Below are 22,506 nucleotides of genomic sequence, written 5' to 3' on the forward strand. Positions count from 1 at the left end.
AGGCCAGCAGATCTGGTGCCTTGAAGCTTACGACAAGGTGAGCTGGGAGCCATGCTCCAGGTTGGTTCAGAAGGAGCCTTAAGGCCATGCTGAGGAGTGTGGGCTTTTTCTGAGTTAGGCAGGAACTTGGTAATTCTGTATTCTAGTGCTTGCCTCAGTGGTGACTCAGCAGCCCCTCATTTTCTCTCTCTGGTGCTTGGCTTTTGTTCCCAGTACCACCTCTCACGGTCTTTCCCCCCCCCCCCGCACACCTGGACCCCACCCAGCCCAGCTGAGTCATTCCCTCTGCCGGGTGGTGGGGGAGGGGGAGCCCAGACTTGCATGAGTGAAAGTCCTACAAGAGATTCTGATGCACATTTAATGTAGGGAACCAGTGGGTCAAAGAGATGCGTGTATCTCTTTATCTGTTTATCTGTCTGTGTGTCTATCTACCACACATGCTCTATCTATCTACCGTCTATCTACTTACCTATTTAGTTATATATCCATTTTTAATCAAGCAAAAAAAAAATCCCAGAAGAATATTAAAATGACATGTTTGTCTCTCTTCATCTAACAGCTAAGACTTAACATTTATGAAAACAGTAAAGGAGAAACACAGAGGGGAAAAAAGGACAGGTAAGTCTAACCCAAGGAAATAAAGACCTCATTTTTTAAAAGATTTTATGTATTTATTTGACAGACAGATGACAAGTAGGCAGAGAGGCAGGCGGAGAGAAGTGGGGAAGCAGGTTCCCTATTGAGCAGAGAGCCCAATGCAGGGATTGATCCCAGGACCCTGGGAACATGACCTGAGCTGAAGGCAGAGGCTTAACCCACTGAGCCACCCAGGTGCCCCTAAAGACCTCATTTTGCAATCACTCACGACACTATAGTGAATAAGCAGATGCCTAAATATCATTCAACATTCACGTGGTTTTCCTTGGGAAAAATTCCAGGAAGTGGAATGGCTTAGTCAAGAGTTATAAAGTTTTCAAAGTTTTTAATACTTGTTGTCAAAGTGTTTCTATAAAAGGAACACCATTTCAGACCTCCCTCAGTGATGTTTATTTATTTGTTTTTCAAAAGACAGTTAAAACGCAAGAGAAACATTGGAGAGAATTTTACCTCCATGTGTGTTAAACAATGGGCTATGTGCTCTTCTATGTAAAGAATAGAATTATGTAATAGAATCGTCATAGAATAAGCAAAGTTCTAAAACCCCAAAAGGAAAAGAAATGGAACAGGGTCATGGACTAATATACGGTAGAGAATGAAAAACTTGCTAATGAATATTTAAAAAAAAAATTCACGCATATCAGTGGCCAAAGAAACGCGAGCTAGAATTGCAATAACATATTTCACTCTCAAGTTTACAGTCAAAGCCTACTTACCATTCTTGTGAGAATCAGCTGTAATGGACATTCATACAATGTTGATGGGATTCTGAATTGATACAGCTTTATGATAGCATTTGACACTAGGCATCAAAACCCTGAAAAGTATTCATGTTCTCTGAATACTTTGCCTTCCAGGAATTTTTTTTTTCCTAAAGAAATAATGTGGAGGGGCGCCTGGGTGGCTCAGTGTGTTAAGCCTCTGCCTTCAGCTCAGGTCATGGTCCCAGGGTCCTGGGATCGAGCTCCATATCAGACTCTCGGGCTTAGCAGGGAGCCTGCTCCCTCCTTTCTCTCTGCCTGCCTCTCTGCCTACTTGGGATCTCTGTCTGTCAAATAAATAAATAAAATCTTTTTTTTTTTTTTTTTAAAGAAAGAAAGAATGTGGATGGGCAACAAAATTTGGTTACCAGCTTATTCATTGTACTGCTTACATAATAGCAAAAACAAAGAGGTCAGAAACAAAGGAAACATTCAACAATATTGATTTCTTAGATACATTGTGGAATATTGTAGCCTGAGAAAAAGATACAGTGGGTGAAACCTAAGATACAGACAGCTGTTAGCATAAACTAAGAAAAAGCAGTATGCAAAACCACATACCGGGGATGATCTTTGTAATGCACTGACGCTCCTGGCTTACTCAATAGTTTTATCCTGGAAAGTCTTGTGCAATTTAAATTTTGCATTACTCAGAAAAGCGTGTTTGTAATCACTGCATATTTTAAGGTTACAAAACTTTCAATGTGTTTTTTGTGTGTGTGAAGGAGCTGCCGCTCAGATATTTTCCTTGTCATTGTTGGAGTCGCCAGGGTCCATGGGAAAGGGAGGGCAACCAGCTTGGAATACCCCCGTATACCTCATTCAGCTGCTTAGGAGGCACTGGTTAAACCCTTGACTGGTGGTTTTGTAGGCAGGTTGTGATAATTTCACTGACGTTTACCAAATATTCCTGGATCTCTGTCTCTCCCGACCCCTTAGGCTATCCTATCCCATTCCTCCCTGTGATTAGGTGACCAGTTCTAGCCAGTGACTTACAAAAACAGACATCCCTTCCTGCCTGGAGAATTTAACCGCTGGCGTGAGCCCCCCCCCCCCCAAGGTCTTTCTGCCCCCTTTTGTGAGCCTCCCTATCCCAAAGGAGAGCTTCCCCATTATCCTTGTTCTTAAAAGGAGTATGGCATGGAGCAGAGCCTTTGGCCGCTCTGTGATGAACACGTGGCCCAAATCAGAAATTTACTTGCTACTTTCACCAGTGGAGTTTCAAGGGATGTTTGTTACTGTGGCATAATGCAACCCCTTCCCACTTAAAGGGTTACCCGCAGGCCAGCTGTATCATCCCCTTGCTCGAAGCTTTCAAGAAATGTAGAATCTTGGGCCTCCTCAGAGGTCCTGAATCAGAATCTGCATTTTGATCTGCGTGTATATGAACGATCACACAGTGCTGGCTAGCACATCCTGACTGAGGCTCAGGGAAAGGAGGCAGCATGGTACAGAGGTGAAGACCATGTGCATGGAGGCCCAGCTTCTAGCAGATAAGCCACCTAGCCTCGGTGAGTGTGCTGGCCACTGGGGACTGATGTGAGGTTTCCCGAGGTAAGGCACAGCCCATGCCCAGTGCCCGTGGAGGACGCTCATTCACGGAGAGCATTAGAGTTTCAGAAGGGGAATGGATTGCCATGTGCCAGGACTGGAAGCTTAGCTTTCTAAAGACATTTTCCTTTACCTTTGCAACAGGAGTGACATCTTCTAAAGACTCGGGATGGCATCAAATACAAGAATTCTGCAAATATTGATCCATGAAACCACCCACAACAAGGCTCCTGTCAACCACCTTGTCACCTTCAAATGATGTGTTTATTTACCTAATTCCTTTCCTGCCCTGTCTCTGCAGCAATGGGGACCAATTCCTTGCCCCTCCAACCAGGGGACCTCCCCAGGCCTGACCGAAGTGTTTGCAAAGGTAAGAACAGCGGTTAGCGTGGAATTCTTTTGGGTAGGATTAAAGCTCGCGTACCAGCAGCCCTTCCAGTGACTCTTTGGGGCCACCAGCTCTGAGAACTCTGGTGGCAGATCACTCAGCAGAAGGAAGAACACACGCATTCACACACCCTTCCTCTTTCTGCCCAAGACGGAGCAAAAGTACCTGAGGGCAAGCATGGTCTTTGTCAGACTTCACACTTTCTTTCCCTCTCCAGAACGTTCCATGGTATGTTTGTTCATTCCAGCCTAAGTCTTCCTGTGAGGAAGAAAACGCAGGGATTATTCATCTTTTGTGATATAGGGAGAGACAGAAGTTGAGTGGCTCCCCTGAGGCCATGGAGGGTAGTGGCTCAGAAGGTAGCATTTGTGGCCGAGCAGGATAGAGTATCAGGCCAGAGACCACCAAGGATGAGCCCTGCGGCATGCTAAATGTGCTATTCATCTCTCTAAACCCAGTTTCCACATTCAAACCAGGGCCGGGCAGCAATTCCAGCTGGGAGCCCATTCCTCACCCCCACACCCCCACACCCCACTCCCGCCCCCAACCCCCACCCCCAACCCCAACCAGGCCCTCGGGGAAGCCGATTTGAGTCTTTTAAAAATCAGAGTGTTGGTTGCAACAATCTTGTGGAACCTTCTAGGAACAATGACACTTAATTTGGTATGTGCAGAAACAGGCATTGCACGTCGCTCATTTAATCCGCCCGGTCAGAGAAGCAGTTACAGAGAGTCCGGGAGGAGAAAAGGTCAAAGCAGGAGGTAGAGAGACAGAGACGCAGCAACAGAGAGAGAGGTGGGGAGCGAGGGAGGGAGAGGGAGAGAAACTTTGCTTCCCAGGAACAGTCAGCATTTCATCCTTTACCAACAACGGAAATTACACCTAGAGCCAAGTCACATGTGGGAAACCGAGCCCAACAGGAGACGCAATGATGGTAGATCTCTGCCATGGGGACAAGCTTTCCCAGTTTCTCAGGGACTAAGAGTTTTATACCCCTGGAATTGAGAGTTTCAGGGCTAAAACTAGTAAAGTCCTGAGGAATCTGGCACCTGTCGGTCACCCTGATCTGATTAGGCCACAGCTAATAACACTGACTGTCCAGAAAAGGGGATGCTTCAGGGCCACAGGGACAGGCGACAAAGAAGGATTTGCTCGATGTTTCAAGAGAAGCATCAGGAAACTCCTGGGGACACTCTCGGTCCTCCCTGCTCACACGAAACCACCTGAGCTGATGTTTCCAAGGCATGGGTTGCTGAGAAGGGGAGGAGGATGGTGGTCCATTTTCTTTTTCTTTTTCTTTTTTCTTTTTTTTTTTTTGGAGGAGAGAGTGGTGGAGTTTAAAATGGGAGGAACCAAAACAGAGAGAGAACCTTCTCTAGAAGATGGGCATCAAATAATAAACGCTGAGCAAATAATGAATCCACCCACAGATTTTTTTTTTTTTTTTTTAAAGAGGAGCATCTCGTAATTAGGGAGGAAGAGAAGGCTCGCCCTTCGCCGGCATCCCCTCCTGGCAGGGAAAAAACCAAGAGAGCAACTTCATCACGCCGATTGCTTCACGCTCCGGCAGGCAAGTGATAAAATCATCAGATGAGGGTCCCCCATCCCGTCTCCCCACTGTCACTTTCACCAAGTGTGCCGTGTCGAAAATAATGAAGGCGGCTTGATTAAATGTTCGCTGGCTGCGGCCGCTGTGCTAATTTGGAGATGGGCTTATTAGTTTAATGACCGCTCCAGATCATCAGAATTCATTAGCCTTAGTGCCGAGGCTCTCCTCGACATCAGCCCAAGGCTCCAGGCTGCCATGGTCGCCATTCCTCTGTTCATATCACTCCTGTTTCAGGAGAGGATGCCGTGCGTGAGAGTGTGTGTGTGTGTGTGTGTGTGTGCACGCGCGCGCGTGTGTGCATTCAGACATGGCACGCACATACACTCGCACGCTTGAGTCTTCCTGTTTTATCTGCCTTGTGATTTCCACACCTCTCCCCCAAATGAAAAGCTGCTATAGCTTTTTCTGCTTTCAGCACAGCCATAACATACAAAGAGCGTCTCTGAGTGTTTCGGTGGTATATTCTTTTTTTTTTTTTTTTTTTAAGATTTTTATTTATTTATTTGACAGAAATCACAAGTAGGCAGAGAGGCAGGTAGAGAGAGGGGAGGAAGCAGGCTCTCTGTGGAGCAGAGAACCCAATGTGGGGCTCTATCCCAGGACCCTGGGATCATGACCTGAGCTGAAGGCAGAGGCTTTAACCCACTGAGCCACCCAGGCGCCCCGGTATATTCTTTTTCATTAGACCAGAGTGTATGTAGACACCAAAGCCCTTACTAGGATCCAAAGTCTCTATGTCATCATTCCCCTTACACCTGCTACTTTCCCCATAATTCCATCTCTGATGTGTCCCCTTCCCCCACTGCCCTCCAGACACATGAGCCTCTTTGCTGGTCCTCAAACATACCAGCCATGGTTCCTACCCCGGAGCCTTTGCTTTGGCTGTTTTTCTGCCCAGGACACTCTTCCCCAGGACAGCAGTATGGGAGACTCCCTCACTCCTAACTCCACTCACATGGCCCCTCACCATGTGATCACCCTATGGAAAATTGCAACCTCCCCAACCGTCCCACAGCACCACCCCAACTTGGTTCAATCCTATCGGACATGCTACATAATTTATTTATATATTTTATTTAGACTCACCGTCGTGTCCTTGCTGGCTGTTTTGTCTACTGCTATGTGCCCAGTGGTGAGGAATCTCGGAGAACTAATGCTCCCTCCATTGTTGAATGAATGAATGAGGGAAGAAATAAATGAATGGAGTCAATATGCAAGGAAATAGGATGAGTATGGATGCAGGGTGAGTCATGGGCTGGGAGGATCTGGAGGGTTCGGGGTCTGTCGGTCCTGGTGACAGCCACCGTGCTAGCTGGGAAGTGAGGAAGATGGTCCAAAATGGGAAGCAAGTGGGGCTGAGTGATGTTAAGAAGAGAGGAAAGATCCCAAGCCGCTGGCCACGGTGTTCCTTCAAGTTACCTTGCATTTAGCATCTCCTGTGCTCGCTTCGGCAGCACATATACTAACATTTAGCATCTCCTTCCAAGAGGGTTTGCCCTACCCCCTTCTTGTTTGGGGATTTCATCGAGCTTCTCTCTTGTATGTATCTCTGTCTCTCCATCCACTGCCCCTTTGGGGTCAGGAAGTGGTTGTTTGGCAACCAAAGACCCTTGCTAAAATGAAGGGTTTGGAAATTCTAAACTGGATTTGACTCAATTCCTCTTTTTCTCATCTGTAAAATGGGTCATCTGCAGGTAACATGGTAATGTCTCCCCACAAGGTAGGGGGGTTCTCCAGCTCTCCAGCTGTGTGAGTTCATGCAGGATCCAAGGAAAGAAAGGGTATAATGTAAAAAAAGATGTATTCAAGGGCAACTACTTTCTTTTTAAAGAGGTATTAATTTTCTTTTTAATTATTACCAAGGACTAAGTACACAGTGTAGTAAACATAGGGAATGCAGAGGAAGTGAGGAATATTTTGCTTCTTATTTTTGCAAAGATCCCCTGTCATAAATATTTCCTGGATTGCAAGGTGCACACATACACTCTCCTGATTCCTGAGATCAGGGTGCATATTAAAATAAACAAAAAAGCATGTATGTAATATCTCACGGTATCTATCCCATACTCGTTGAGAGTGGACAGCAAATTAATATTAAATCTTATAAGGAAAATCATCTTAGAATTTTTAAAGTATAAAGAGTTACACACATGAACACATACACTTGCAAAAGTAACTTCATGCTCTTGGCTGGGGGTCTGATTATTTATTTATTTATTTTTTGTTTACTGTCAATCACACCAATATCTGGCCACTTTGGCTAAGGAACTTGGCTTCCAGAAGATGTGGTAGGTAGTTCTCAAATTCTTGTGAGTTTTACCCATCTCTTTAATCCCACAAATGAGTTTCTTGGGCATTAATTCCCTAGTCCTTTTTTGGGACAATTTAAAAAATATATTTACATGCAAATCCTGATAAAATCTTGAATTCGCAACTTACTGCTCATGTGAATTGAGGCAAGAACTAAAGCAAACTTTCTGGACCTCAGTGTCTTGATCTGTGTAGTGGGAATAGTAGTAGCACCTTCTCTGGGAGGTAACTGAAAAGATTATGGGAGGAAAATTATGATTATGAAAGGGGAGATAAAGAGCCCTGATGAGAGAACCTGGCACATAGAAAGCATTCCATAAATGGTAACAAAAAATAAATGGTTCAAAATTGGGAAAAAGTCTCCAAACGGTGCCTGGCAGACTCCATAAACAGTAGCTACATTATTAAAAATTGATGTAAATCTTGAGTTCCAGTGAATGTTAGGATAGTAAAGGCTCTGATAAATCCTGTAAGAAAAAATAATTTATTTAAATCCTTTAAATCCAGTATTCCTTTCCCTGCCCCATCATGGGACGTTTGGATCATTTGGGGGTAGGGAGAAAGAAGGAAACAAATTTGAAGAAAAATACATATGAACACAATGAAGAAAGTAAAAATGACCTGTAATTTGTAACTTAGATTAAAAATGTTTATCTTTGTGTACGGTGTAAGAGAGTGGTCAAATTTCATTCTTCTACATATAGCTGTCCAGTTTTCACAGCACCATTTATTGAAGAGACTGTCTTTTTTCCACTGGATGTTTTCTCCTGATTTGTCGAAGATTATTTGCCCATAGAATTGAGGGTCCATATCTGGGCCCTCTACTCTGTTCACTGGTCTATGTGTCTGTTTTTATGTCAGTACCATGCTGTCTTGGTGATCACAGCTTTGTAGTAAAGCTTGAAATCAGGTAACATGATGCCGCCAGTTTTATTTCTGTTTTTCAACATTTCCTTAGCAATTCAGGGTCTCTTCTGATTCCATACAAACAAAGATAACCTCAAAATGGATAAAAGACCTCAATGTGAGACAGGAATCCATCAGAATCCTAGAGGAGAACATAGGCAGTAACCTCTTTGATATCAGCCACAGCAACTTCTTCCAAGATACGTCTCCAAAGGCAAAGGAAACAAAAGCAAAAATGAACTTTTGGGACTTAATCAAGATCAAAAGCTTCTGCACAGCAAAGGAAAGAGTCAAGAAAACAAAGAGGCAACCCACGGAATGGGAGAAGATATTTGCAAATGACAGTACAGACAAAAGGTTGATATCCAGGATCTATAAAGAACTTCTCAAACTCAACACACACAAAACAGATAATCATATCAAAAAATGGGCAGAAGATATGAACAGACACTTCTCCAATGAAGACATACAAATGACTATCAGACACATGAAAAAATGCTCATCATTACTAGCCATCAGGGAGATTCAAATTAAAACCGCATTGAGATACCACCTTACACCAGTTAGAATGGCCGAAATTAGCAAGACAGGAAACAACGTGTATCGGAGAGGATGTGGAGAAAGGGGAACCCTCTTCCACTGTTGGTGGGAATGCAAGTTGGTGCAGCTACTTTGGAGAACAGTGTGAAGATTCCTCAAGAAATTAAAAATAGAGCTTCCCTGTGACCCTGCAATTGCACTACTGGGTATTTACCCCAAAGATACAGATGTAGTGAAAAGAAGGGCCATCTGTACCCCAACATTTATAGCAGCAATGGCCATGGTCCCTAAACTGTGGAAAGAACCAAGATGCCCTTCGACAGACGAATGGATAAGGAAGATGTGGTCCGTGTACACTATGGAGTATTATGCCTCCATCAGAAAGGATGAATACCCAACTTTTGTAGCAACATGGATAGGACTGAAAGAGATTATGCTGAGTGAAATAAGTGAAGGAGAGAGTCAATTATCATACGGTTTCACTTATTTGTGGAGCATAACAAATAACATGGAGGACATGGGGAGATGGAGAGGAGAAGAGAGTTGAGGGAAATTGGAAGGGGACGTGAACCATGAGAGACTATGGACTCTGAAAAACAATCTGAGGGTTTTGAAGGGATGGGGGTGGGGGGTGGGAGGTTGGGGGAGCCAGGTGGTGGGTATTATGGAGGGCGCGTATTGCATGGAGCACTGGGTGTGGTGCAAGAACAATGAATACTGTTACGCTGAAAAGAAATTTAAAAAAATTAAAAATAAATGTTTAGCTTCTTCTATCCTTTCCATTTTTCTAAACATATATGTGTATATATGCATAAAAATATGTGTGCATGTGTGTGTGTGAGAGAGAGAAAGAGAGAGAGAGAGGGAGAGAGATGTAACTATATATACCTAGTTATATATATATATATAACAGCAAATGTTATATATATATATATATATATAACAGCAAATGTTTCCGCTCAATAATAAAGTGCAAACATCTTTCCAGGTCAACACTTTTAGATCTTTCAAATGACAAGAAAAAAATATAGCAGAGTCTCCTGCCAGCCCCAAATACAAACAACCACAATCCAAGAGTCTTTCTATCTCTGTGCTCGTGTGTGTGTGTGTTTGTGTGTGTGTGTGTGTGTGTGTGTGTGTGTGTGTAATGACAGTGCTACAGGTGTGTGGGACCTACAGGGGCGAACTTCATTTGTCTGTCTTGGACTTGACCTGATAGCTGGTGATTGGACTAATGGTCCAGGTACTGTGGCAACTTTAGAAGCTGCTCTCAAGCAAGGATTCTTCAGTGTGGGCGAGTGAGAGGATCTTTCGTCTCCTTTCATTAAAGAATATTTTTTCCCCTTTAGCTTGGAGGTATAGTTTAATTAGAAGGCTATTCTCCAGGCTTTTTCCTTCATCATCCCCCCCTTCCTCCTCCAAAGAGCCTGCCTCTCAAATGTGAGCAAACAGATTTATCCTGATCCATGAATCTATTCTCTGTGGACACAGCGTGACCCTCTCTGGACTGCTTTTGTTATTGTCTGCTGATTTTCCTTCAGTTGTGAGCTTCTTGAGGGAAGCGACGCTGTCTGATTTATTTCTGCACCCTTGGAACCTTCCATGACACAAGGCAAGGGTTTCAGAATGAATTCATGACTAGACAGTTTGCAAAATCATATCCAGCTTTGCTGTCTTTCTTCTCTTTCACATACACGTAATAACAGGGGACCGTTGCAATTCAGCATTGGAGGGAAGGAACTTCTAAAATCTAGATTGACTCTTCTATCTTTCCCCAGGGAACCCCCCCCCCGAAAAAAACCAACAAAAGTCCTTATGGAAAAAAAATGCAATAAAGTGGAGATCATACACAGCATTATATAACCCAAGTGGCAAACTGTGATTGATTTGGTAGGGTATTTTGATGAAAGACTTTCTCAAGTTCCCCAAATCTCCGTATCCCAGGTGACCATCCCCTGGGATTCCTCTGAGAGCCTACAGTCATGCATTCCACATTAAAAATGTATAAAACTCTTGATGACTCAAATGGGCACCAGCGCTGTGATGTAGTAGTCACGGCCATATAAATCCAAAATACTCATCTTCCCTAATGTGTCTCACGGGATTGCTCAAATCCTGTGTTGACTCAAATGAGTCCTCTTCCCTTCCCTACACTTACATGCCCACAGTATTGTCTCAAAGTGTGAAGAAACCAAGGCATGCGAGTCAGAGACCATTTCGTTCTCTTTGGAGCCTGTATCCCAGAAGAAAAAATTCCACTCCAATGGTTCAAGTCAGAGACGTTTCTAAAAGAGATATTTAAAGAGCTGTGAGCCAGACTAACAGAATCAGAAAGGGATGCTAAAGCATGTAGAAACTTCCAAGGGCAGGAAGTTGTGTCTAACCCTGGAATGGAGGGACGATCAGAGGGAGTGGCGCGCGCAGGACCCACGGTGGGTGGGGCCACCCAGAAGAGGCGAGGACCATGACCTCTCTCAGCATCATAATGCCCAAGCAAAGAAGACACGGAGCGCTAATGCTCTGATCCACGCCCCCCCAACCCCGACATCCTCCAGTCTCCTTCTGGTGCTTCCCACAGGCCAAACTCAAACGAAAGCCCATGATAAAGGAACATAGGTCATATAGCCTCCACATTCCTGGGACACAAAGAGGTCAAGCAAGGTGGAGAGTTGATTCTGAGGTAGGGGCAAAGTTGGAAGGAACAGCATCCTGCATTCAAGACGATAAGGGACAGGATAGGGCCACCTGTTCATTTGTCCAACAGACAGTTGATGGGAGCCAAGTTTGGTGGGTGGTCTGCCTGTGCAGAGTTGAGATAGAATCTCCCTGCACTTGAGTGAGAAGTGCTCCTTTCTGTGTCACACTTCTGAGCTTGGTCTGAGTGGTAGACGGAGAGCAAAAATAAACAAAGAATGCTGGGCCTTCAGTGTGTTGTATTACACGAGTTGCTTAAAGATTTTCTAGCCAATGGTGGGTATTATAGAGGGCACAGCTTGCATGGAGCACTGGGTGTGGTGAAAAAATAATGAATACTGTTTTTCTGAAAATAAATAAATTGGAAAAAAAAAAAAAAGATTTTCTAGCCAAGGGGCACCTGGGTGGCTCAGTGGGTTAGGCTGCTGCCTTCAGCTCAGGTCATGATCTCCTGCGATGGAGCCCCGCATTGGGCTCTCTGCTCAGCAGGGAGCCTGCTTCCTCCTCTCTCTCTGCCTGCCTCTCTGCCTACTTGTGATCTCTGTCTGTCAAATAAATAAATAAAATCTTAAAAAAAAAAAAAAAAAAGATTTTCTAGCCGAGCTGCAGCAACCAGCCTCCAGGCTTTCCAACAGTGACCCTCCCCTCCTCAAGTCCCCTCCTCCACTGGACCAGGATCACTCTGGGCAAATGGTCTCTAACTCCAGACTAGATAATAAAGAAGGTTGCAACTGCTCTTGCTCACTCACTAAACCCCTTGCCAACAGGCACATGAGTGGGCTCGGAAATGGATGTCCCTGTTGGGTCATCAGATGAAATTTCAGCCTCACAGTCAATGATGGCAATTTCACGAGAGACCTCCCGAGGCCAGGCCATTCTACTGAACTGCTCCCAGATTGCTGACCTTAAGAAACTGGGAGATAAGAGATGTTTATAGTTTGTTTTTTTTTTTTTTTTGAGATGTTTATAGTATTAGCCACTCATTTGGGGGGGGGTCCTCGTAACAGAGCATCAATCAATGAATACGAACTTTGCTGCTTTTACAATAGTAATCGTTAATTTGCATTGGGACCTTTTATTCTGTTCTAATCACGATCACTCACCAGGCCTGGGGTCCAGATTCTCTTAACTAGGCAGCAAAGTGCCTGTTTAGGGTCTCTGTTTCTTCGGTTTACAATACAGATCGTAATCCTGCCCATCAAAAGGGCTGTCCTGAGGATTAGAGGGAATGAGATATTCTGAGTGCCTACCGCAGCACCCCCAATGGAGTGGCTTGTTAGCAACAACAAACGAAGCTCTTATAATTAACTAGGGAGAAAACGGGTTTTAAATACTATTTATAATTAAGGGGATGATCCCAAGGAGACTTGAGATAATAGATCATCCCTGTGGTGTGGCTTATTTCAGCCGTTGTTCCTCTTGCTTTAAAGCAATTTGCAATTGCTTCAATGCCCACTTCTCCAAAACAACAGGCATCTCTGCCAAGCACAGTGGCTTGGAGCTTTGAACCATCTCCCTCCTGACCGTGGAGAATCAGCTGTCTCCACTCACGCTTCCTTGGCAGAGTAGGGAATCCCTGATTTTCTGGACATGCTCTGTCCCTCCCTGGGTGCGAGCCAGGCTGTGCTCATGATTTCCATTCCCTGATGACTCGGGATGAGTATGGGATTGAGTCATAGAGAGCTGGGGAGGTGGTGGTGGCGGGGGTGGGGGGAGGTGGCCATGTGGCGCTTATACTAAAATCACCCGGGGTTGAGAGACCTCAGCAAATCATCCCCAGCCATTGTGAGTCAGAACACCGCTAACCCGAGCTCAGTCATGATTCACGTTCAACCTGGGAAAGGTCACGGGCTCCTTCCGTCCCTCTAGGAATGGCGCGGAGAGTATCTCCCCATTGTTTCCATCTTAAAGCTCAAATTGGCATTCAGGAGAATCTTCCCACCTTGGGAAATAAAGAAAGAAGGAAAGAAAGAAAAACTGTTTTCTTTCTTTTGTCAACTCCCCACTTTGCCTCCCCCTAACCCCTGCCCAAAATCTGGTAAAAACCCAAACCAGCAACAGTAGCAAGTAGCTACCATTCTGTGCCAGTCCCCTACCCCCCACCCCCAAGGCATAGAAAAGTCTGGCTGGAAAGGGATAGACTAGTATAGTTGAAAGGACCAAGGACCGAAGGCAAGGATCCCAGTATTTCCTATTCAAGGCGGTCAACGTTTCGGACAAACACAAGTTCCAAAAAGGGTGCCTATAAGGATTTTATTGCTGTTTGTAGTAGTGAAAAGAGACTACAAAAATCTCTATCTATTGGCGATTAAGTGAGTCAAGATACTTTCGGAGGCAGAATACTCCAAAACCGTTACAAGAATGAGTTCTATTTCTATGTCCTGAAAAACACACCACACACAGAGATGTACACTAGGGCCCGTTAAGGGGGTCATGCCACAGTTTAATAATAATAGAGTCCCATTTCTGGTTTGAATTATCATCTGAGTATATGTGTGCATATACATATTTAAAAAAGAATTGTAAATGTGTGCAAAGTTACACGCAGAGTTAACGCTAATTGGGGGTGGTCCGGATTTGGTGGGGAGAGGGTCAGAGGAAAAACAGCTTTCACTTTTTAAAAAAATCTATAAAGTTGGGCAGTATTTGAAGTCTTACAGTAAACATATTTGTGGTTGACTTGTGATTTTTAAAAAGTTAAACAGCTTGACAACTGAGAGGTGTAAGTCAGGGCACCAGGGTTGTTCTGGTATCTTTGCAACTAACTAGACCTCTCTCCACCAGGAGTTAGTCCCAGACCAAAAGGACTTAGGTACCCTGGCTAGGGGTGTGGGGAGAGAAAAGAGCTATCTGACTCTCTGGGGTAGCTCTCAAACTCTAGAGTTCCCTGGGAATTTGTTAAAATGCAGATCAGGGGGCTCCAACCCCAGAGAGAGATAGGCTCAGCACTCTAACCACTTCCTGTGCACGCTTGGACAAGCTGCTGAACCTCTCTGTTCCTTTGCTCCCTCATCTATAATCAGAGAAAAAAATTCCTTATGTGCTAGTTCTGAAACTGGTCCATTGGAATTGCCTGGAAAGCTTGCTAAGACACAGATCTTCCTCCTTCCAGGGTTCTGGGTCATCAGATTTGGGGAAAGCCTAAGAACTTGCATTTCTAACAAGTTTAGGGTTGCTGAAGCTGCTGGACTCTGAGCCACACTTTTAAAATTAACTTAATTTATTTATTTACTTATTTATCTATCTATTTATTTTAATTTGCAGCATTTTGAGAGCCACCATCTTTACTAAAACAAAGCACAGCCTGCCCATGAGGAGCAAAGGAGACCCTACCTAAAAGAGCATTTTGGAGCTAGAGAAGGTCGTGGCATGGTGCTTAAACATCAAATCCTACCTCTTCTACTTACAAACTCTACAATTTTGGGGGAAAAGAATCATTCCTCCTTTTTGAGCCTCTATTTCTGCATCTCTAAAATGGGTATCGCATTGTACAGATGTGGAGCGTCTGTGAAATACACATGCATTATTCCGTGGGCACCATGGGCATGCTGTGAAGATTATTTCCAGTGAATGTAGCCAGTCAAGCACAGAAGGTGTCCACACATGTAGACCTATTGTAGATCCAGCTGGCCCTCGAACAACATGGGTTTGGCCTGTGCATGTTCACTTCTACACAGATTTCTTTTTTTTTTTCATTATTTTTTTCCCAATTTATTTATTTTCAGAAAAACAGTATTCATTATTTTTGATTTCTTTTTGATAAATACAGGACCACACTCTGCACGCATTCTCTTCCTTGTGATTTTCTTAATAACATTTTTTCTTTAGCTTTGATTGTAAGAATACAATGTATAATGCATGTAACGTACAAAAGACATGTCAATCGACTGTGTATGTTATCAGTAAGGCTTCTGATCAAAGGCAGGCTGCCAGTAATTAAGTTTTGGGGGAATCAAAAGTTACGCGCAAATCTTCGACCGCTTGATGTGTCAGTGCCCCGACCCCCCGTGTTGTTCAATGGTCAAATGTATTTGCCCTTATTACTATTAGTGCTAAAATACTGTAAGAGAGAAAGGGAAATGATTTAGGCATCAAGAGAACGCAGGGAGACTTTACTGAGTGCTGCCGGTGTACTGAAGGGTAGCCACTCCCTGGGATGGGTGGTAGCCAGGTTCTTTTTGTCCAAATGCAGCAGGAAAGTCAGGTGTCAGGAACCTGAACCTTGGTGCAGGTGCGTGTGGGTAGAGTGCGCCATGTGACCTTGATTCTGAGAACCATTACTCCCTTGCCCAGAACTGGAAATCCTAGGACCTGCCCTAGAGGCTCTTGGAAAAGCAGCCAGTCCCCAAATCAAGAGCTCTTCAGACAGCCCTGCTTTTCCCCTCTCCACCCTCAGATCTATCAAAGCTATGAAGCCCCCTCTCCCTCCCCCCTGCTCCAGGGAGACCCTGGAGCATCTCAAGCCTGCTTCCTCCTCCGCATCCTGGCTTTCTAGTCTCTCAAACCCTCGGGTTTTTGTCCAGGTTCTGAAATTGTATGGCATCCTAACAACTCAAAACTCCGAAGCCTGCTTCTTGTCACTGCATGGTGGGGTTTTGCTTCTCTCTGCTTTGCTTGCCCGCTTCTTCTTAGCATTTTGCAAACTTTTACAAAACATGACACACGCGTTTGTGGGACTTGACCCTATAAAAGGAAGGGCACTTGTTGATTGCCTACTTGTTTTCAGATGCAACCTGCCACATGTGGGAACTTTCCTTGGCCACCATGTATGGTTCGCAGGGTCGCATAGTTGCCAGTCGCCTCCTGAAATTGCCAGTCACCACTAGAAGTTGAAATTACATTTGCTTGTGAATTCCATATATGGAATCCTATATGCCTTTGTACAAGTTCCTTCTCTTCACCGGCTTGTTTCTCTGCCTGTAAGAAGGAGGCAGCAAGGGGGAAGGCTCTCTGAGCTCCTTTCCAACTCTGACCCTCGTCCGCGCTGGGACCGCAGGGCTGCTCTAAGGTCTCCCCACCGGGCTCCTGGGAGAGCAAAGCCTGGGAAACAGCTTTCCTCTTTCTGAACTACTGGGTGTGGCGGCCTTTTCAGCAACCCTGGGATCCGGATTAGGGGTTTGAGCAATGCCCCTAAGCCCTGCACTCTATTTAATTTCCTTGATTTATAGCGAGGATTTCTCACACCTCCAGGGGAGAGAGGCACTGCCGTGCCTGCCGACTGAGCCCGCCATCCCTGAGCCTGTTTACACCACCGTCGCTACAACACGGTCCATCTCCAGGGGCCCTTGCGTGCCTTTTTTGAACAAGGTGACAGAGCCAAGCCCCGGGACCTCTCCACCCACTTGGATTTCCTCACGTGGAGGTGGCCCCAGGTTCTAGTGCTGCACCTTTCCTGGCTGGGAAGGCGGCCCCGGGGAACCATGTGTGAATTTCACAGTCAGCCCCTGGTGGGTCCTCTGACCTTCCAGGTCCCACGTGTTTGCCTGATTCGGGGAACGGGGACCAGCATGGCCTCAGCATGGAGCCCTGAGATGTCTTGGGCCCAGGACAGCTGGAGGACGTGTCCGGGCCAGCCGCTGGGAGCATGGAGCTTGAGAGTCGGTTCCAGCTTGAGTTGGCAGTGCTTCTGGGTCAGAGGGAGAACTGGGGAGGAGATCCAGGATCCAACAAGAACTCGGGAGGGGGAGAGGAGGCCCCTGGAGAACTCTGACCTCCTTTCTCATGGCTTTCCCCTGCAGCTGGAGTGAGGTTTGCTTAGAGAGGAGCCGGTCTCACCATGCTGAGACTGAGAAGTGGGCAACCCAGGCTTATCCACGAGGGTACAGATGGCCGCGTCTTGCTGTGCGTACAACAGGTCGTCCTGCAAACACCCAAGGCTCAGCCGCCACTGGTCCTTTGCCCAGATTCCAGCTCTGACACCTTGGCAAGCATTATGCATTGGTTCAAACAGCCCCATGTCTTGTCTCCCTCTGCTTTTCGCTCGTCTCCCTTCTTGCCAACCTCCCTTTTCCTAGCTCTGCACCCTCCGTCTCTTTCCCCTCTCCCTCGCTCACCTCTCCTTCTCCCCCTCCTCCCTCCCTCTCTTCTCATTTACATCTTCTGGCTTTTTTCCTCTTCTGCTCCCTGTTCCTCCGGCAGTCCCCCTCCTCTTCCTCTCTTCTGGTGTCCTTCTCCACCTTCGAGAACAGTGTTTCTCAGTGTGTGGTCCCCAGACCAGCAGCAGCAGCACCTGGGAACTCACTGGAAATGCTGGATCTCGGATCACACCCCAGACCTGCTGCATCAGACACTTGGGGACGGGTGGAGCAGCAACTTGGATTGTCAGAAACCCTCCAGGGGATTTCATGCACCCTGAAGTTTGAGAATCACAATCTTAGAGGAAAAATGGTAACTTAGGAAAAAACAACAACAACAAAAAACCCCAAGTATCTTGAGTGTGTTAATCCAATAAGCCTCCTTTCTAAGTAAAACCCTCCTGTACCCATTAGCTAATTAGGATGTTGGACCACCAGCCTGGCTGGGATGCAATCACGTTCAAGTTCTCTGATTACTATCACACTTCTAAATCCCTTCAGCCAACCCAAGTCTTTCCTGTTCCTGCACTCAGCCTTGACTCCTCTCCCTCTCTGGATGCTTTAAGGGGTACAGAGAGCAGGGGACATTGGACTCTATGTCCAGCAGGTCACAGTGTGAATCTGCGTTTGCCACATCCCTCTGACGGTTGTTGATACGAAAAGCGTTGCAAGGTGGAATATGGGAGAAGCAGAAAAAGTGGAGGGAACAGATTTCTTCATTGCAGGGCTTTTCGGACTCCGAGTGCATGCTGGTAACCTGTCCTGAACTCCACCACAGAAATGCATTTCCTAGCAGGCATTGCAGAGGATGACCACACCTGGGAATTCTGCCCAGGAGCCAGTGGGGAGGCCCTCCCCCTTCGTGCGTCGGTCCCTTCAGGGTCAGTGTTGTCTCAGGTGCATCTCTTGGCTTCTTCACTTCGTGTCATATGCTGGCCACCTCAGATGAGGGGTCCCCCATCATGCCTCCTTGGTGGTGTCTCAATGGGTGATGAGCAGCCTTTAGTTCTCAGACCCGGGCACACCCCCCAACGCCGTGATATTGACGGTGGTCTGATGTCAGGATAAAGGGCGAGGAAGCTGTTTCATGCTGCTGCTGTTTCTTAAACATGCTCAGAACTCACCCCAGGTCTGGCCTCAGTATGGGAATCTAGGGTTTTATTTTTTGTTTTTTAGAAGCTCCTGGGAGCTTTGGATGTACAGTGAGGCTTGAAAGGCACTGATTTACCTGAATTCATTCACAGTGTTTATGTCACGGTACACTCAGGGAAGTACAGAAACCAGGGCTTTGTCTATCAGCTTTGAAACAGACATCAGAGAAGAGAGCCGGCCAGCTCCTTCCTATAGTATCATCCTTGGGGTCCCCAGCAGGGGATTTGTCAGGGGTGCTGACAGACAGGTGGGGCTGGTGAGAGAAATTCTTATTTTCCTATAAACCCCAAAGATACAAAAACATGGTGTAGTGCAGTGATGGTGATCTTTTTTTTTTTTCTTTTAACTTTACAAGAGATAATTCAGGAAAAATAAAAATGTTTATGGCCTTTTTCATTAAAATTGAGAATCGTTTTATTGAGTTCCACAAGGAGAAACGACTGTTTTTACAACTGAAGTGACCTCTGCCAGGAGTCTTCAATCTGTTTTTAGCAGTGGAACTCTTTTCTCAAGGGAAGTCTTATATCCAAACTCCAGTGTATAACATAGTAAAGAAAGGTCACTCTGGTGAAAAAGAACGTGGAAAATCTAAAGTTTCCCATTGATATTTGAAAGCAGTAAAAGCATTCCTTGGGAACAGAGCGGGAGACTACAAACCGACTTTCTGGACCTCTCAGGAAAGCCAGTGAGAAAATTGGCACTCCCTACCTCCCCTCCCGAATGTTATTATTCGAGAAGATTTGATTAGCCACAACATGGCGGCACCATTTACATTTTTCAACACTATAGTAAACCTCAGACTCCATTTATTTTAATGAATTGGAATTACAAGTTGCATTTAAAAATTCTCCCCCCCCCTCTTTTTTTTTTTAGCTCCTTTTAACTAGCATCTTTCACGCTGCTATGGAGACTTGTTAATTCTTTTATTCTGGAATTTGGTAGACTTCATGCTTCCCCTGTCCCACTCTAGAAAGACGACAGCCACTGAAAGAAAAAGTCTTAGGGTAGGTCTTGCAGAAATAAATGACCAGGGTAGGATAATCTGGCAAAAATCAGCTGACAGACACAGGAAGCGTGTACGTCCTGGCTTCATTACAAACGGTCTTTTCAGCAGTGGTAACAGTCAAAATCGTAAGGATTGAGACTTGGGTGGTGCTTTTCTCGCTGCCCTGGTCCTTTGAGCTTTATGGATGCAGAATTGGGGAGGGGATAGGAAGGCAGCAGGATGCGTGCCTCCCCAGGGGCTGAAGAGAGAGGGTCTGAAGGAGAGGGAGGTCCCTGCAGGGTGAAGTGGGGACAGCCAGAAGGAGGGGACAGGGTCTATGGGAACGTCAGGCGAGCGATGAGTCGGGCCATCAGTGATGTCCTTTGAAAGACTCCGAGAAAGAATAAAATTCCTTTTCGTTTCATCCATCAGCCCTTGAAGGACACTCCTTGAATGCCGAGTTACTCGGTGGTGGAAATCAGAGGGCGGTAGGGTTGTATCTGTAAGCAAGTGTTTTTAACAACACTTCATTAAAAGGGCTCTGTGATGGGGCGCCTGGGTGGCTCAGTGGGTTAAAGCCTCTGCCTTCGGCTCAGGTCATGATCCCAGGGTCCTGGGATCGAGCCCCGCGTGGGGCTCTCTGCTCTGTGGGGAGCCTGCTAACACCCCTCTCTCGCTCTCTCTCTCTGCCTGCCTCTCTGCCTACTTGTGATCTCTGTCTGTCAAATAAATAGAATCTTAAAAAAAAAAAAAAGTCTCTGTGATTCAATGCTTTGCTAAATCTGAAACAGGAGGGGCTGCATATTTAGGTGATGCTTGGTTTCTGGTGTGTGCCTTATCCTCATTCCCCAAGGGCCTCGTGGCTCCAGGTGAGGTCCTGGGGTCATCAGCATTGCCTGGGAGCTCTTTAGAAATGCAGATGCTCAGGTCCCACCTTGGACTCCGTGAATCAGAAGGTCTGGGGCAGAGGGTAGCCGTCCGCTTCCAACAACGTCCTGAACATCTGGTCTTTCCTAAGGCTTCGGTAACTGACTCTTTGCCACAGAGGCAACCCCTTCCTCTGAACTCCACTCTCCAGCCTTGACGTCACCCTAAGTTATTGGACTCCAGCGTGCCTTGGTGGTTCCGATTTCTACTTCTGGCTTCATTCCTAAGTAGCTAGATAGCCTTACCCCAGTCACATACCTTAGGTGTATCTTGATTTCTTAAGCTGCACAATGGGAATCATAAGACTAGTCTATCACCAGCAGTGATTTTAATGTGTCCGTGATTTAGCACATTCGAGAACCTGACCAGAGCCCGGCACATAGTAGGGCTCTAGCTGTGTTACTGGTCACTTACTTGTTTCCCAGCTGGAGGGCAAGTGCTTCAGGTAGAGATAACACATTGTCTGGGGTATTTTTCATCCAGACAGTGCCAAGCAGCAGGCAGGATACCGAGTAGGCATAGTTCTGATGAGACTATAGCCATTGGTGGCTCAAGTGCAGACGATATGCTTTGTACCTGTTCAGTGGACAAGGCACCCATTTTCTTCAGCTGAGTACCTCTGTGTGCCAAACATTAGGTCGGGCTTTGTACAAACATGACCTCACCTCGTGCTCATCATCAGCCTGGGAAGGAAGGACTGTCCTTACATAACAGCGGAGGCTAGCCACGGGGATGCTCGGTGACTTCCCCAGACTTACAGCTGGCAAATGGCGGGACCGGGTTACGAAGCAGCTGTGTCCCGAGTTCACTACCCAGTTTTCCTCTAGGGAAGAGATCCTCCCTCTGAAATATACCATCTTTTCTTTTCTTTTTTTAAAGATTTTATTTATTTATTTATTTATTTATTTGTCAGAGAGAGAGAGAGTGAACATGAGCACGGGGAGCGGCAGGTAGAGGGAGAAGGCAAGGAGCCCGATGCGGGGCTCGATCCCAGGACCCTGGGGTCATGACCTGAGCCGAAGGCAGATGCTTAACCGACTGAGCCACCCATTTTTCTTTTACCGGAAATATGTTGACAGCTTTTTCTAGTAAAAAATGCGAAATCAGGGACGCCTGGGTGGCTCAGTTGGTTAAGCGGCTGCCTTTAGCTCAGGTCATGATCCCAGCGGTGTGGGGTCGAGTCCCACATCGGGCTCCTTGCTCGGCCAGGAGCCTGCTTCTCCCTCTGCCTCTGCCTACCTCTCTGTCTGCCTGTGCTCGCTCTCTCTCCCTCTCTCTCTCTGACAAATAACTAAAATCTTTAAAAAAAAAACGTGAAATTGTGATAATTGTCATTCTCTGATTGACTTGTTTTGCTTAGTAGGATACCCTCTGGTTCCATCCACATCATACCAAACAGAGTAGCATAGGGAAAGGGAGAAGAAAACAAGAGGAAGTCAGAGAGGGAGACAAACCATTAAGATTAAAGGGAGGAGATGGGGTAACTGGGGGCTGGGAATTAAGAGGGCACGTGATGTAATGAGTACCGGGTGTTATATAAGATTGATGAATCCCTGACCTCTACCTCTGAAGCTTATTATTATGCACTACATGTGAATTAATTGAACTTAAATTTTAAAATGTGATCTGTATTTGTTTACAAACCCAAACAATAAAGAAATGTGATATTTATGGCAACTGGACATTTTCTGGTAATTCTACCCACCAAGAGTAACTGTTTTGGTAGTCTAGTAGTTGTCTGATATTCTTAGGCATACACATCCACCTACCTTCATTTTTTTTCTTAACAATAAATAAAATCATACTGTGCAATTCTTAATATCCTAGCATTTTAATTTAATATATGGGGAACATCTTTCCAAGTCAATACATATAAATATATGTCATCCTCCTCAAAGGCTCTATGGTGTCCCATTTATGGATTTGCTGTAATTGATTTACCCAATTTCCTA

This window comes from Neovison vison, chromosome 3 (assembly GCF_020171115.1).
Source record: "Neovison vison isolate M4711 chromosome 3, ASM_NN_V1, whole genome shotgun sequence".
Lineage (NCBI taxonomy): Eukaryota > Metazoa > Chordata > Mammalia > Carnivora > Mustelidae > Neogale > Neogale vison.